At 43.6% G+C, this 14413-nt stretch overlaps 1 pseudogene; it reads right to left on the bottom strand.

The window, feature by feature from the left end:
- LOC141141104 (vomeronasal type-2 receptor 26-like) overlaps positions 1–13958 on the bottom strand; it is a 33662-nt pseudogene extending 19704 nt beyond the window's left edge.
- Positions 13959–14413: the final 455 nt, after the last annotated feature.

Here is a 14413-nt window from a genome sequence, read left to right on the forward strand (position 1 = left end):
GCTCAAATTTAGCTTTTGTAGCAGGAATCCAAACCGGCATGAGAGTACCTTGTAGGTGGTTTCAATATCTGTCACATTAGGAGAAAAAAGACTTGTTATTGGACCAGATTGCAGACCATTCTGTTTTATCTATAGTTCGATCAAGATCTTTTTCCCATTTCACCACATAAGATGATAATTTAACATCTGATTTAACTAGCAATGTGGAGTATATTGTTGATATGAGACATCTGGCATGAGGGTCTTTCATGCATATATTTTAAAACTTAGTAAAATCATCTACAGAGTCATCAATGCTTAGGAAAGGAATACAAAAGTTCTTAATTTGAAGGTAACAAAATATTTCTGATTGGGGGAGCCCAAAAGACTTGCATAAGTCTAGGAAGGGATGGACTGTTGTATTTAGGATCATGTGATGTAAACATGTTACACCTGCTTTGGGCCAAGCCCGAAAAGATCTGGAATAAGTCCATGCTGGATAGAAAGCTGGGTTTTTGAGAAAAGACAGAAGTGGATTATGTTTGGATTGCAGACCATGAGAGTTTTTGAGTCTATTCCAGATAGCTGGAGAATGTAAAGTGATTGGGTTTTTTAAAGTTTTACGATCTATGGGATGTAACCATAAAATATTGTGTAAGGCAAGAGGGTCACAATCGATTGCTTCAGTGGTAACCCACAGGGGAATCTCAGTTTTGGAGTGATATTTTATGGATTGTGCTAGTTGAGTGGCTTTAAAATATAATGAAATGTTTGGAAATCCTAGGCCACCATAGATTTTGGGAAGAAATAAGGCTTCTCTAGATATTCGTGGTTTGAGTTTCCCCGAAGTAAATTGTATGCATTTTTGTTGTATTATTCTATGGAAATAGGCAGGATGTGTAATGGAAGAACTCCAAAAAGATACAGGAATTTAAGAATTATGGCCATCTTTATTATATTTATTTTCCAAACCCATGAAGTCGGTATAGATGACCATTTTAAAAGCAAGTTTGTAGTTAATTCTAGTAAAGAAGGATAGTTGGCAGAAAACAAATCCAAGTGGCTGGCAGTGCGCTGGATACCCAAATAAGGAATGCTATGTGTAGCCCTTTTAAAGAGTAATGATTCTTGTTGTCAGGGAAATAGGCTAGCAAACCAGCACAGGCAAGGCCGCGCTAACGCGCATCAACGCACACGGGTGTGCAATGTTTCTACTAGGCGGACGCCTGGCACCAAATTCGGACGAATGCGCGTGCGTAGCAACGTCGCGATGTTACGAACGCACGAACGGAACGGTGTGCGTACGACGTGATACTACGCCTTGTCTATTTAAACGTCCCACTGATGGTGCCACATTGCTGGATTATCGTCAGCTCTTCCTGTGTTCCTGTGATTGTGTTTCCTGTTATCCTGACTTCCTGTTGTCCTGACTTCCTGTGCACCGACCCGGCTTGTTATCGACTCCTCTGGACCTCCTGGCTTATTCAACCGGCTTGCTTCTGAATCTCCCTGCCTGCTTCCTGCATCTGACCCCGGCTTGGCTAAACGGACTCCGCATTCCTCTGTCTCCTGTACCTGGACTTGTTGCTTTGATTCTCGGACTGCTTACTGTGTTTGACCCCCTGGCCTGGCTTCTGATTTTCCTATTGGACTTCCATTGGTCCCATCCTTGGATCCTAAGCACGTTGCCTCTACGGACTTTCTCTATCAAGCCACCAACACCGGCTCCTACTTCCAGGCAACCCGTGCTTCTGTGAGCACCACATCCCTGTACCATATTCAGGGTTGTGCTGCACTCGGCCGCAAGGGGAGCCCTCTCAGCAACTCGGTCTCCTACCAAGGTCCTGACAGTATAATCCAGCCATGTCAGAGACCGACGGAGGTGACTCCCCGATGAAGGCCATTCTCCAGCAAATCACGGCCTTTATCCCAGTCATTCAGAAGCTTCAGGAGGAATACTTCCGGTTGGAGGAACGTCTGCAGCACCTACCTGAGTCATCCTCCTCCTCGGTTCAAGGTCCACCTCCAGCGGCAGCTGCTGGGATCATGGTCCCTCCAGAACCACGTGTCCCAATGCCAGAATGTTTCCGTGGCGATCGAAGAAAATTTAGGTCTTTTAAAAACTCCTGCTACTTATACTTTGACTTGCAACCACAGACTTTTTGCAGTGAAACAGTCAAGGTGGGGTTCACTATCTCCCTATTACGTGGTGAACCACAGACCTGGGCCCATGGCCTGTTGGAACGAAGCAGTCCCTCCATCAACACTATGGATCAGTTCTTTGAAGTCATGGCTCGGTTATATGATGATCCCCTATGGGTAGCCTCTGCCGAAGCAAATCTACATTCCCTCCGTCAGGGTCAGCGCCCTGCGGAGGACTATACAGTGGAGTTCCGCACATGGTCCATGGATTCTGGTTGGAATGAGGCAGCATTAAAATACCAATATCGAATGGGGTTATCAGAGGCCCTCAAGGATGAGTTAGCCAGGTTACAGGGTCCGGCCACACTTGAAGATCTCATCCAGTTAACTATTCAGCTTGACAGACGTTTACGGGAACGTCAGGGTGAACGTGACCAGGCCTCTTGCTCCACTCGGAACCTGCCCCAAGTTCAGTCTGCATCAGCTCCCTTACAAGTCGGCATGTTCCATCCAGCATTAACTCCTGGGGTGAGACTTTATCGCCGGCAGGCGAGACTTTGCTTCTACTGCAGGGAATCAGGACATTTCATAGATTACTGCCCTATAAGACCAAGAAAACCGACCCTCCGTACTCACCTTCAAGTATCCAGGTCTTCCTCTGCCCATATCTCACTTCCTGTTACATTGCTAGTGGCAGGTAAGGAGATCCACCTCCAAGCAATACTGGATTCCGGGGCGTGTAGTTGCTTCTTGGACTTGGCCTTGGCTAAAGATCTAGCTATTCCGTTAAACTATAAGGAACAGAGACTAACAGTTCATCTGGCTGACGGCTCCTTGCCAAGCTCGGGTCATGTCACCCAGGAAACCATACCTATTCTTACCACTACCAATTCTGGTCATCAGCAGTTTCTCAGATTTGATGTCTTAAGTTCCCCTATGTTCCCAGTCATCCTGGGAATCCCATGGCTACAAGCACACAATCCTCAGATTGATTGGTCCAAGAAGGAGGTACTCCTTACATCTCCCTATTGCCAACAACATTGTTTGACCCCCGAATTCCAGGACTTTTCCAGTTGCCTGACTGTACAATCCACACCGAGTCCGGATCCTAATGTACCAGCAGCTTACCTGGAATTTCTTGATGTCTTCGATAAAAAGAAAGCAGACACCTTACCGCCACACCGTCCTTACGACTGCCCCATTGAATTACTACCAGGAGCTACTATTCCTTTTGGTCGTATATTCCCCCTCTCCGAGACTGAGCTTGAGACCTTGAGACAATATATTGATGAGAATCTTGAAAAAGGTTTTATCCGTCCTTCTTCTTCCCCTGCAGGTGCCGGAATCTTCTTTGTTGAGAAGAAGGACAAGACACTGAGACCATGTGTGGACTACAGGGAGTTAAACAAAATTACCCTTAAGAACCGCTACCCACTCCCGCTCATCCCTGAGCTTTTTCAAAGGTTCCGCACAGCACACATCTTTACCAAACTCGACCTCCGTGGTGCCTATAATCTCGTCCGCATCCGAGAGGGGGACGAGTGGAAAACGGCTTTCAGAACAAGATTTGGACATTTTGAGTACCTAGTCATGCCGTTTGGGTTGTGCAATGCCCCGGCGACCTTTCAGCATTTCATAAATGACATCTTCCGGGAACATTTAGATCATTTTGTTGTTGTCTACCTTGACGACATTCTTATTTTTTCTGCCACTCTGGAACTCCATAGAATACACGTGAAGAAGGTACTGAGCATCCTCAGAACCCATGGGTTACTCGTCAAATCTGAAAAGTGCGATTTCGAAAAAACTTCAATTCAATTCCTGGGTCTTATCATCACCACAGGTGGAATCGCCATGGATCCTCAAAAAGTAAAGTCCATCCTTGATTGGCCGGCCCCTTCTGACAAGAAGGGTGTACAGAGATTCATTGGCTTCGCCAACTTCTACAGAAGGTTTATAAAGAATTTCTCCACCATTGTAGCACCTATTACTCAGACAACCCGCCAGCATACCAAGTTTAAGTGGTCAGCAGCGGCACAGTACGCCTTCGATCAGCTTAAGACCTTCTTCACTTCTGCCCCAATTCTGCAACACCCTGACCCTGCTCTACCCTACGTCCTGGAAGTCGATGCCTCAGAAGTCGCCACAGGGGCGATTCTATCTCAGCGTCAGGGTCCCAAAGCACTGCTGCATCCCGTGGCCTTTTCCTCACGGAAAATGAGCCCTCCTGAGAGGAATTACGATGTGGGGGATCGGGAACTTTTGGCAATCAAGACAGCTCTCGAGGAATGGAGGTATCTCCTGGAAGGTGCCACTCATCCCATCCTGATTTTTACGGACCACAAGAACTTAGAATATCTCCGTACGGCCAAACGCCTAAGACCCCGACAGGCTCGATGGGCAGTATTTTTCTCTCGGTTTAATTTTCACTTAACCTATCGCCCAGGGTCGAAGAATGGAAAGGCGGACGCCTTATCCCGGATGTTTCCGGACACGCCTGAAGAAATTGCCCCCAGTACAATTTTGTCTCCCCAAAACTTCCTACTGATCCAACCCGACCTAAGATCCTCTATTGAGCAGGCCTCTAGTCAGTGTACTGAAGCGGAAGTCTCCTCCCTGAGAAGCCAAGAGGGACTCCTATGGCACCAAGATAAGATTTTCGTTCCCCAGCAAGCCAGATTACAAGTGTTGAAGACCTTTCATGACCATCAGCTAGCTGGTCATTTTGGGGTTCGAAAAACAACTGAGCTAGTTCAGCGGTCCCTATGGTGGCCCACTTTGAAACTTGATTGTAAAACCTACGTCAGCTCCTGCATCATCTGCCAACGGAACAAAGGATCCAACGCCAGGTCTTGGGGCTTGTTAAGACCCTTGCCAGTCCCAGAACAACCATGGAGGAAGATTTCCATGGACTTTATCGTGGAGTTACCCCCCTCAGAAGAATTTACTACCATCTTGGTGGTAGTAGACCGCCTGTCCAAAATGGCGCATTTTTTACCTATGAAAGGTACCCCCTCTGCCTTAGATACAGCAAAAATCTTTATTAAGGAAATTGTTCGACTACACGGATTACCAAATAACATCGTATCAGATAGAGGGGTACAATTTACTTCTAGGTTTTGGAGAAACCTCTGCAAATTACTTTCTATTGAAATGTGTTTGTCCACAGCTTACCACCCACAGAGTAACGGTCAGACCGAAAGGACCAACCAAACGCTGGAACAGTATCTGCGGTGCTTCTGTTCCTTTTCTCAAGACGACTGGATTCAACTATTACCTTGTGCAGAATTTGCTTATAATAACTCAATACACACTTCTACCAACCAATCACCCTTCTGGGCGAATTACGGCTTCCACCCCTCATTCCTACCCAACGTCATTCCAGAATCTTCAGTACCGGCGGTTCAGGACAGAGTGGATTTCATCCATACTAATTATCAGACACTCCAGGATACCATGAAGAAGGCCCAAGAAGAATATAAGAAGCAGTACGATAGGAAGAGAAGAGCGAGCCCTACCTTTAAGATAGGGGACAAGGTCTGGCTCTCATCTATAAATCTCAAGCTACCATGCCCATCTCGGAAATTGGGACCCAAGTTCCTGGGTCCTTTCGAGATCAAACGCGAAATCAACCCTGTAGCCTTTGAACTCACTTTACCCGAATCTTTCAAGATCCATCCTGTTTTTCATGTGTCACTTCTTAAACATGTTGTTTCTAGTCCTTTTCCAGGGAGAGAAGAAGTGCCCCCACCTCCGGTCCAGGTTGGAGATGAAGCAGAATTTGAAGTTGAATCTATCCTTGACTGTCGTCGGAGAGGTAGGACAATTCAATTTCTAGTCAAGTGGAAGGGGTATTCTGCAGAAGAGAACTCTTGGGAGCCCGCAAGTTATGTACACGCTCCTAGGCTAATTCAGAGATTTCGCAGTAGGTACCCCGAAAAATGGGCACGTTTAGGCATCCGGAGGCTGCCCCTTGGGGGGGGGCACTGTCAGGGAAATAGGCTAGCAAACCAGCACAGGCAAGGCCGCGCTAACGCGCATCAACGCACACGGGTGTGCAATGTTTCTACTAGGCGGACGCCTGGCACCAAATTCGGACGAATGCGCGTGCGTAGCAACGTCGCGATGTTACGAACGCACGAACGGAACGGTGTGCATACGACGTGATACTACGCCTTGTCTATTTAAACGTCCCACTGATGGTGCCACATTGCTGGATTATCGTCAGCTCTTCCTGTGTTCCTGTGATTGTGTTTCCTGTTATCCTGACTTCCTGTTGTCCTGACTTCCTGTGCACCGACCCGGCTTGTTATCGACTCCTCTGGACCTCCTGGCTTATTCAACCGGCTTGCTTCTGAATCTCCCTGCCTGCTTCCTGCATCTGACCCCGGCTTGGCTAAACGGACTCCGCATTCCTCTGTCTCCTGTACCTGGACTTGTTGCTTTGATTCTCGGACTGCTTACTGTGTTTGACCCCCTGGCCTGGCTTCTGATTTTCCTATTGGACTTCCATTGGTCCCATCCTTGGATCCTAAGCACGTTGCCTCTACGGACTTTCTCTATCAAGCCACCAACACCGGCTCCTACTTCCAGGCAACCCGTGCTTCTGTGAGCACCACATCCCTGTACCATATTCAGGGTTGTGCTGCACTCGGCCGCAAGGGGAGCCCTCTCAGCAACTCGGTCTCCTACCAAGGTCCTGACACTTGTACAATTCATTTTTCTGCAGTGGTTAACGAGATGTTCAGTGCTGTAGATTTTTGAGTATTAACCGTAAGGCCTGAGATGATCGAATCATTTTTTTAGAATATTTATAAGGTTAGGAGCTGAAATTTGAGGTGAAGATAAAAATAGAAGGATGTCATCTGCAAATAAACATATCTTGTGGTGACAACCTCCCATTTCTATGCCTGTTATAGAAGGTGGCATTCTCATTCTTTGTGCTAAAGGCTCAATAAGCAAAGCAAATAATAAAGGTGAGAGCGGGCATCCTTGACGTGTGCCCCTTTCTATGTTGAATGTTTCAGATTTTTAACCTGCTTATTTAATGGACGCTTTAGGTTTGCAGTAAGGTGCTGAGATCCATTGTAAGAAATGGGGGCCAAATCCCCATTTACTAAGAGTATAGTGCATATACGACCATGAAATGGAATCAAATGCCTTTTTTATATCTAATGAGAGGAAACAGGCTGGGATGCGGCGTAATTTCGCAGCATGTGATAGAAGGGTGGCGCGTCTAATATTATCATTTGCTTGTCAGATAGGGATAAATCCTGCTTGGTCTTTATGTATAATTTTACCAATGAATGTATTAAGTCTAGGAGCAAGGATTTTGGCTAATATTTTAATATCTACATTTGGTAAAGAGATAGGACGATAGTTTGAACAGATGCTATTGTCCGAGTTTGGTGTGGGAAGCATACAAATGATTGCTGTTAATGTTTCCTGTCTAAATGAGTGACCTGATAGTATAGAGTTGAAGACATCAGTTAAGGTGGGTGATAATGTTTCAATATATGTAGGATAATATAGAGCGGAAAATCCATCAGGGCCAGGTCTTTTGTTTATTTTCAGTGTTTTGATAGCACTGGACATCTCTTCAACCGATACAGGTTTCTCTAGTAGCTCTAACTGTGTTGTGGATAATAGGGGGAGGGAAATGTGGGAAAAGAACTCATCTGCTTTGGATGTATCCAGATCAGTGTCAGACGAATATAAAGTGTTTAAATGTGTTTTAAACTTTTGAACTATTTTTTCTTGGGTTATTGGAGTATACACCTTCAGATATTTTGAGGCGAATAGGTTTAGTGGTAGAGTTGTTAGATTTGAGCGTACGGGCTAATAGAGTTTCTGGTTTATTAACTTTCATGTAAAAATTGTGGCATGATCGATTGATAGTTTTATCTGTTAATTCTGTGAGAAACAGGTCAAATTCAAGTTTAGCCTTATCCAACTGCAATTGTAACAAAGGGGAAGGATTGGATTGAAATGCCATGTAGCAAGTGTTAGTTTGTTTCTAATTTGTTATATTTGTTCTCGATTAAATAGAGTCGCTTGTCTTATACATAAACCACGTAGAACTGGTTTGTGAGCTTCTCACAGAGTGAGCGGGGATATATCAGGGGTATAGTTGTCTACAATGTATTCTTTCAGTGCAAGTTCAATATTAAGTTTATGTGCTGAATTTTTAAGTAATTAATCTCTAAGACACCAAGTCGGATTATGTGCTTTTGGAATGGTAGAGGCTATAGTGGTAAGTATTGCACTATGATCCAATCACGGAATTGGTAAAATTTTGGATGTTAGGATTTCAAACACCATACCTGTAGATAGGAATATGTGGTCTATTCATGAGAATGAGCGATGGGGATGTGAATAATGGGTAAATTGTCTTTTAACTGGATTCAGTTCACGCCAGGAGTCTACTAAATTATGTTTTGTAATAAGTTGTGAAAAAGAGAGCCTATTAGGAACATTTGATTGAGATATAGGTAAATTTGTCTAGAAAAGGAAAGCGAGTTAGATTGGAATCTCCACATAACAGTAACGTTCCTATATTATGTGATTTGATTATCTGTAAAAGGTGAGAGAGGAACAAAGTAGGACTTTTGTTGGAGGCAAAATATGAAATTACTGTTATGGCAATATCATGCAAATATCCTGTTAGAATCAGATATCACACTTCTGGGTCTTTAATCTCCTTTAATAATGTAAATGGGTTATTGCGGTGAAATGCAATAAGTACGCCTTGCTGTTTAGTTGAAGCTGAGGCTGTGTAGACCTGTGAGTACATTTTACTGAAAAAATTTAGGAGTGGATTGAGGTGTGAAGTGGGTTTCTTGAAGGCACAAGATATGTGCTTTTCTAGTGGCAAAGGAGTGAAAGGCTTCGATGCGTTTTTGTGGGATGTTCAGGCCCTGAACATTCAGGGATAGTATATTTAACGGAGCCATAGGGTTATGAATGCATGAGGTAAGATATCATGTTTTCCAAAAAATTGTGTAGATAGACCTGCCTTCGGAAGGGGGGGATAGGGAAGGATAGAAAAGGAAAGGGTAGAAGATTTAATAATAAAACATAAATATTCTTCATTTTGAATAGTAAATAAAACATATATAATCTCATAACACTTCCGTTGGGGGGGTAAAAAACTCCTCCCAAGGGTACATTGGCCACTGTTGATTGTCCACTATATCAATGACCTAACCAAGAGTAGCAAAAGGGAACGCAAGAAACATTCCTAAAAGAACAACAAAGCCTACTAGTAGCAAGTTTCCATAAGTATATAAGTAACGAGAATATTTTAGCACTAGCAGGAACTGGGGGGACAAATAATGGAAAATAAGTATGGATATTGAAAATGTATGCATCTAAAAATAATAAGAATTAATTTGATGCAAAATGTGAAACAGACAGTAAGGATTAGTGAACTTGTCCATCAAGTAGAGAGAGAAATAGTCATCAGGGACTTGATCAGGTGATCCATATCGGCCCCTTTTATGTGAGCTCTGGTACTCATTTCTCCTTGGCAACGCAGAAGATTTATTTGGAGAAGATGATGTTGGTCTTCGTCAAGTGGTTTCTTGATTCTGTGTCGAGTTCAGCAGATGCATGTCTTGAAGGGTAGTTTGGAGTTCGTTAGCAGAACGACATGTAAATTTTTCAAAATTGTATTTTTATTGGGTTATCAAATAACATGTACAAACTTGTATCATAATGTACAATACACTATTAATGATAGTGTAACATTAACAAACATAATAAAAGAGAAGGGAGAAGGTAAAAAAGTAAATACAGGTAAATAATGTCCACAGATACAGGACGCAGAGGTGAACTGTATCGCTTCCCCATGATATACAAAATAAGCAACTCATAGGTAGATATTTAGAACTTCAAGAGCAGTTACGATAATATAACAGACATAGATTTCTATGGAGGATGTAGAATAAGCAATAGAAAATCTAATAAGGCATCAAATGATGTATATAGAAATGAAGGAGTGAGGGGGTCATATGGACATGATTAATGTAAAGTTAATACAATTTTAGGGCGTGCTGTTTGGCACAGAAGTCCCATAATCCGATAGATCCCATGGTTCCCAAACTTTATTAAATTGGGAAATGGAGTTGTGCACTGAAGCTGTCAAAAACTCCATCTTCCGAGTTTCAGCCACCAGGTGTAAAAATCTGGACCACGAAGGCGGTATACTGGACAGCCAGGACAATGGGATAAGCCTCTTGGCGGCTAGCAAAATGTAGGATATTAGCCGGTTTGCCTTTTTGGTTACACCTGGAAAAGAAAGGCCCAACAAACAATTTGAGGGATCCCGCGGAGGGGACACCCCAACCACCTTTTGTATAAGTAGGTGCACATCATGCCAAAAGAGTTGCATCAGCAAGCATTGCCAGAAGATATGAAATAGAGAACCCATGTCAGTCCCACATCGCCAACAGCGTGGCGAGACTGAGGGCTCATACTTGTGAATTACATCAGGGGTTCTATACCAGAACATGAGAATCTTAATGGATGTCTCCCTTTGAGTTACACATTTGGAGGATTTAAAAATAGAGGATCGAATCTTGTCCCACATCTGTACCGTGATAGGTCGGCCTACCAAATGGGACCATCTGCTCATATAATGGTGTGTGGTCTCCTTGAGAGGAGTCGACTCATGAAGGATATGGTAGATATATGAAATTAAATGTAGTTGGTGAGGGCCCTGAGCGCATAAGTATTCAAAGGTGGTTGGTTTATCCAGGGTCAGGGTTGGGGATTTAGAGTGGAAGAAGTGTCTAACCTGTAGATAGAAATGGAAAAGGTGGGAGGGTATGTCAAATTTCTCGCATAAAGTATTGAAAGTGTGTAGTCTCCTGGTGATGGGATGGACCAGGTTCCGGAGCTGAAAAAGAGGTGCATTGAGCCATGGGAAAACCCTACCCAGGGACATACTATCTGGTATGAGTGGGTTGAATAACACATTCACAGGTGAAGTGAGGGAATAATGTTTGACACACTGACGCCAAATGGTTAAAGTAAATGTCATTGGACCAGTGCACTGACGTTTATAGATGGCATCCATGGAGGGGGGGCACCCCAAACCAAGGAGCACGGGTGAACCGGATATAGCACTCCCTTTTCAATGGCAGTCCACTGATTCGGTGCGTGTAAAGAAGACCATGAAGTAATAGTCCTTAAGTGTGTGGCGTAGTAATATTTAGTAATGTCCAGGGCTCCCAAACCCCCCCGGATCTTAGAGAAAATACCACTGAGCTCGCTATGCGGTGGGCCCTGCCGCTCCATATAAATTTGAAAAAGCTCCTTTGGAGTGCTTTTATTTGTGAGGTAGGTAAGGCCACTGGCAATGTTTCAAAGTGGTAAAGCAGTCTGGGTAAGATAGACATTTTTAGGACATTGATCCTACCTAACAGGGATAGGGGGTATTTTGTCCAGGTCGACAGAGATTTATTAATGTCTAAAATCAAAGGAGGAAAGCTAGTAGAATAAAGGGAGGCGTAAGAAAGGGTAAGTAGGACACCCAAGTATTTGAGAGAGGTATTGCACCATTTATAAGGGTATGATTCTTAAAAGTTGAGATAATAGGGGTGATGGAATGTGTAAAGGAAGGGCTTCAGTTTTGAAGGTGTTAACTTTGTATCCAGAGATGGCACTAAAGGAGATCAGTAGTTTATGCAGCGAGGGGAGAGATATCAACGTGTTAGTAATAGTAAGCAAAATATCGTCTGCAAATAGTGACAATTTGTATTCCCCCTGTCTCATCACCACTCCACGTATGTACGGATGAGTGCAGATGGACTCAGCCAGGGGCTCCAAACACAAGATAAAGAGCAGTGGCGACAAGAGACATCCCTGCCGAGTTCCATTTGTCATGGGGAAACCAGGCGACAGGAAGGATGACATCTGCACTTGGGCTGTAACAGTTGAATATAGGGCCTCTAAAGCTTTTAGAAAAGGACCATTAAAGCCATATGTTTTAAAGTGGCAAACATATAAGGCCAACTCAGCCCGTCAAAGGCCTTCTGTGCATCTAAACTTAGAATCAATGCCGAGCGAGAGGACCTGTCTAGAAGGTCTATCAGATCTATTGTACTTTGGGTGTTGTCCCCGCAATGCCTGCCAGGCACAAAGCCCACTTGATCCCTATGGATCAGTTTGGGGATAAGCTTGGATAGTCTGGATGCAAGGATTTGGGTGAATATTTTATAGTCCGAATTTAGAAGGGCTATGGGTCTGTAGATATCTGGGATAGAGGGGTCCTTATCAGGCTGAAATGAATGAGTGAGAAAAATGTGGGTGTGGGGGAGTACCTTTAAGGAGGGAGTCATATAGGGTTAGCATGTGTGGAGACAAAATGTCAAAAAAGGATTTGTAGTAAGAATAAGGCAAGCCATCAGGGCCAGGTGACTTATGTAATGGGAGGTTCTTAATTATAGCTAGGAGTTCCTCAGCCTAAATCTGCTGTATATAATTTCAGAAGCTTTATATTAGAGAAAAAAGACTCAAATTTTTCTTGGGTGAAATTAAAATGATTCTCCGGGGTCAGACAATTATACAGTTTCCTGTAGAATTTGCCAAAAATTTTGGACATCTCACAGGGGCAATGTGCTCTAGATCAGTCTGCCTGCTGAAGAAAGTCAGGGAATGAGTTAAAGGGTCATGGGCACAGTTTATCGACTAACATTCTATGGGGCTTATTAGAGTATTCGTAAAAATTCTGTTTCGTCCAGAGTATGGACCTAGCTGTTCTGTCAAGCTTTGTTGATTTAATTTGTTCTCTGAGGGAGGTGACTTTGCATAATTTCATCACTGTGGGGTCACACAACAGCCTCTGCTCCACGATTATCAGGGCGAATGTCAAGGATTGTGTAAGTCTATCTCTATCCCTCTTCATCAGAGAGATTTCAGCTATACATGCACCACAAAATACAGCCTTGTGTGCCTCTCACAATGTAGAAAACTGAGACACCGATCCTGTGTTAAGCAGAAAGAAATCTTTCAAACTATTTGCTAGAATAGAATGGGAAACTTCGGACTGTAAGAGGTGATCATTAAGACGCCAGTGACAGGATTTGGTATAGGCCTGAGAAAGCATAAGATCTAACATAATGGGTGCATGGTCTGACCATGTAATGTGGGATATATCAGACTCGACCACATGAGTGGGATGAGGGGATGAGTGGGGCCGAGATAAAAAAGTGATCGAGGTGTGAGTACATTTTATGAGCTGGTGAGTAGAACGTAAACTGTTTAGCAGAGGAATGTTTTATCCTCCATGAGTCGAAAAGCCGATGGGACCTAATACATTTACGAAAGGCACTGGCTTGGGACGTAATCTTTTTAGATGGTAGAATACTAAAGAGGGTCGCTCTATCTCTAGTGGGTGACATAACCAGATTGAAGTCCCCACCAATCATCATAAAAGGTTGTGAGCAGTATTGAGGGGCATCAAAAAGTTTGTTGATAACGTCAATCTGGCCTGCATTTGGAGCGTATAGATTAACCAGGGTAAAAGAGACAGACATATATTCGCAGTCTAAAATAAGGAATTTCCCATGAGGATCTATGTGAGAGTTTTTAACCTTAAGAGGGCACGACTTCCTGATCAGTATTGCCACTCCCGCCTTGCCCGTGGAATCAGAGGCAAGGATGGAAGTGGGGAAAAACTTTGAGGCAAATTTTAATGATCCTCCTGCCCGGAAGTGGGTTTCCTGGATCATTACCACATCTGCATCTGAGGCTCTGAAATCTTTCAGGGCCATCCAGCGCTTACTAATGGAACCCAAGCCCTTCACATTATATGCCATAGTTCTCAGAGCCATGATTGTGGTCTATTCAGATAGGCTTGTGTAAGGATAGTAGGAGAGGGAAACAGTAAAATATTGGCAACATAGGAATATACATAATGCAGTTTGTGGATATTATTGATAACAGTCGCTCCTCTGCATCTGAGTGTTAAAAAACATACGCTGTGTTAAGACTGCTTTGAAATGAGGGAAGAATAACAGTGCAATCTCAATCTGTAAAGCAGATCTATAGACATGGACACAAAAAAAAAAGAAAGCCTGATAAAAAAACTGTATCTCAGGAAGCCCTGAACATATTCAGGACCTGATAGGGGCATGCACGGACTCCCATCTGGAGACTCTGGGTAGAGAAATGGGAAGGGCCTGCTGCTCACCTTATGAACTCAGTCACATGTAAAAAAGAAAAAAAATCTGTTCACTATAAAAGAAAAAAGTCAGCAAATAAACAAGAACATTTGTCGCTTAACCGG

The sequence above is a fragment of the Aquarana catesbeiana genome, linkage group LG04, assembly GCF_042186555.1.
Source record: "Aquarana catesbeiana isolate 2022-GZ linkage group LG04, ASM4218655v1, whole genome shotgun sequence".
In the NCBI taxonomy this organism is placed as follows: Eukaryota; Metazoa; Chordata; class Amphibia; order Anura; family Ranidae; genus Aquarana; species Aquarana catesbeiana.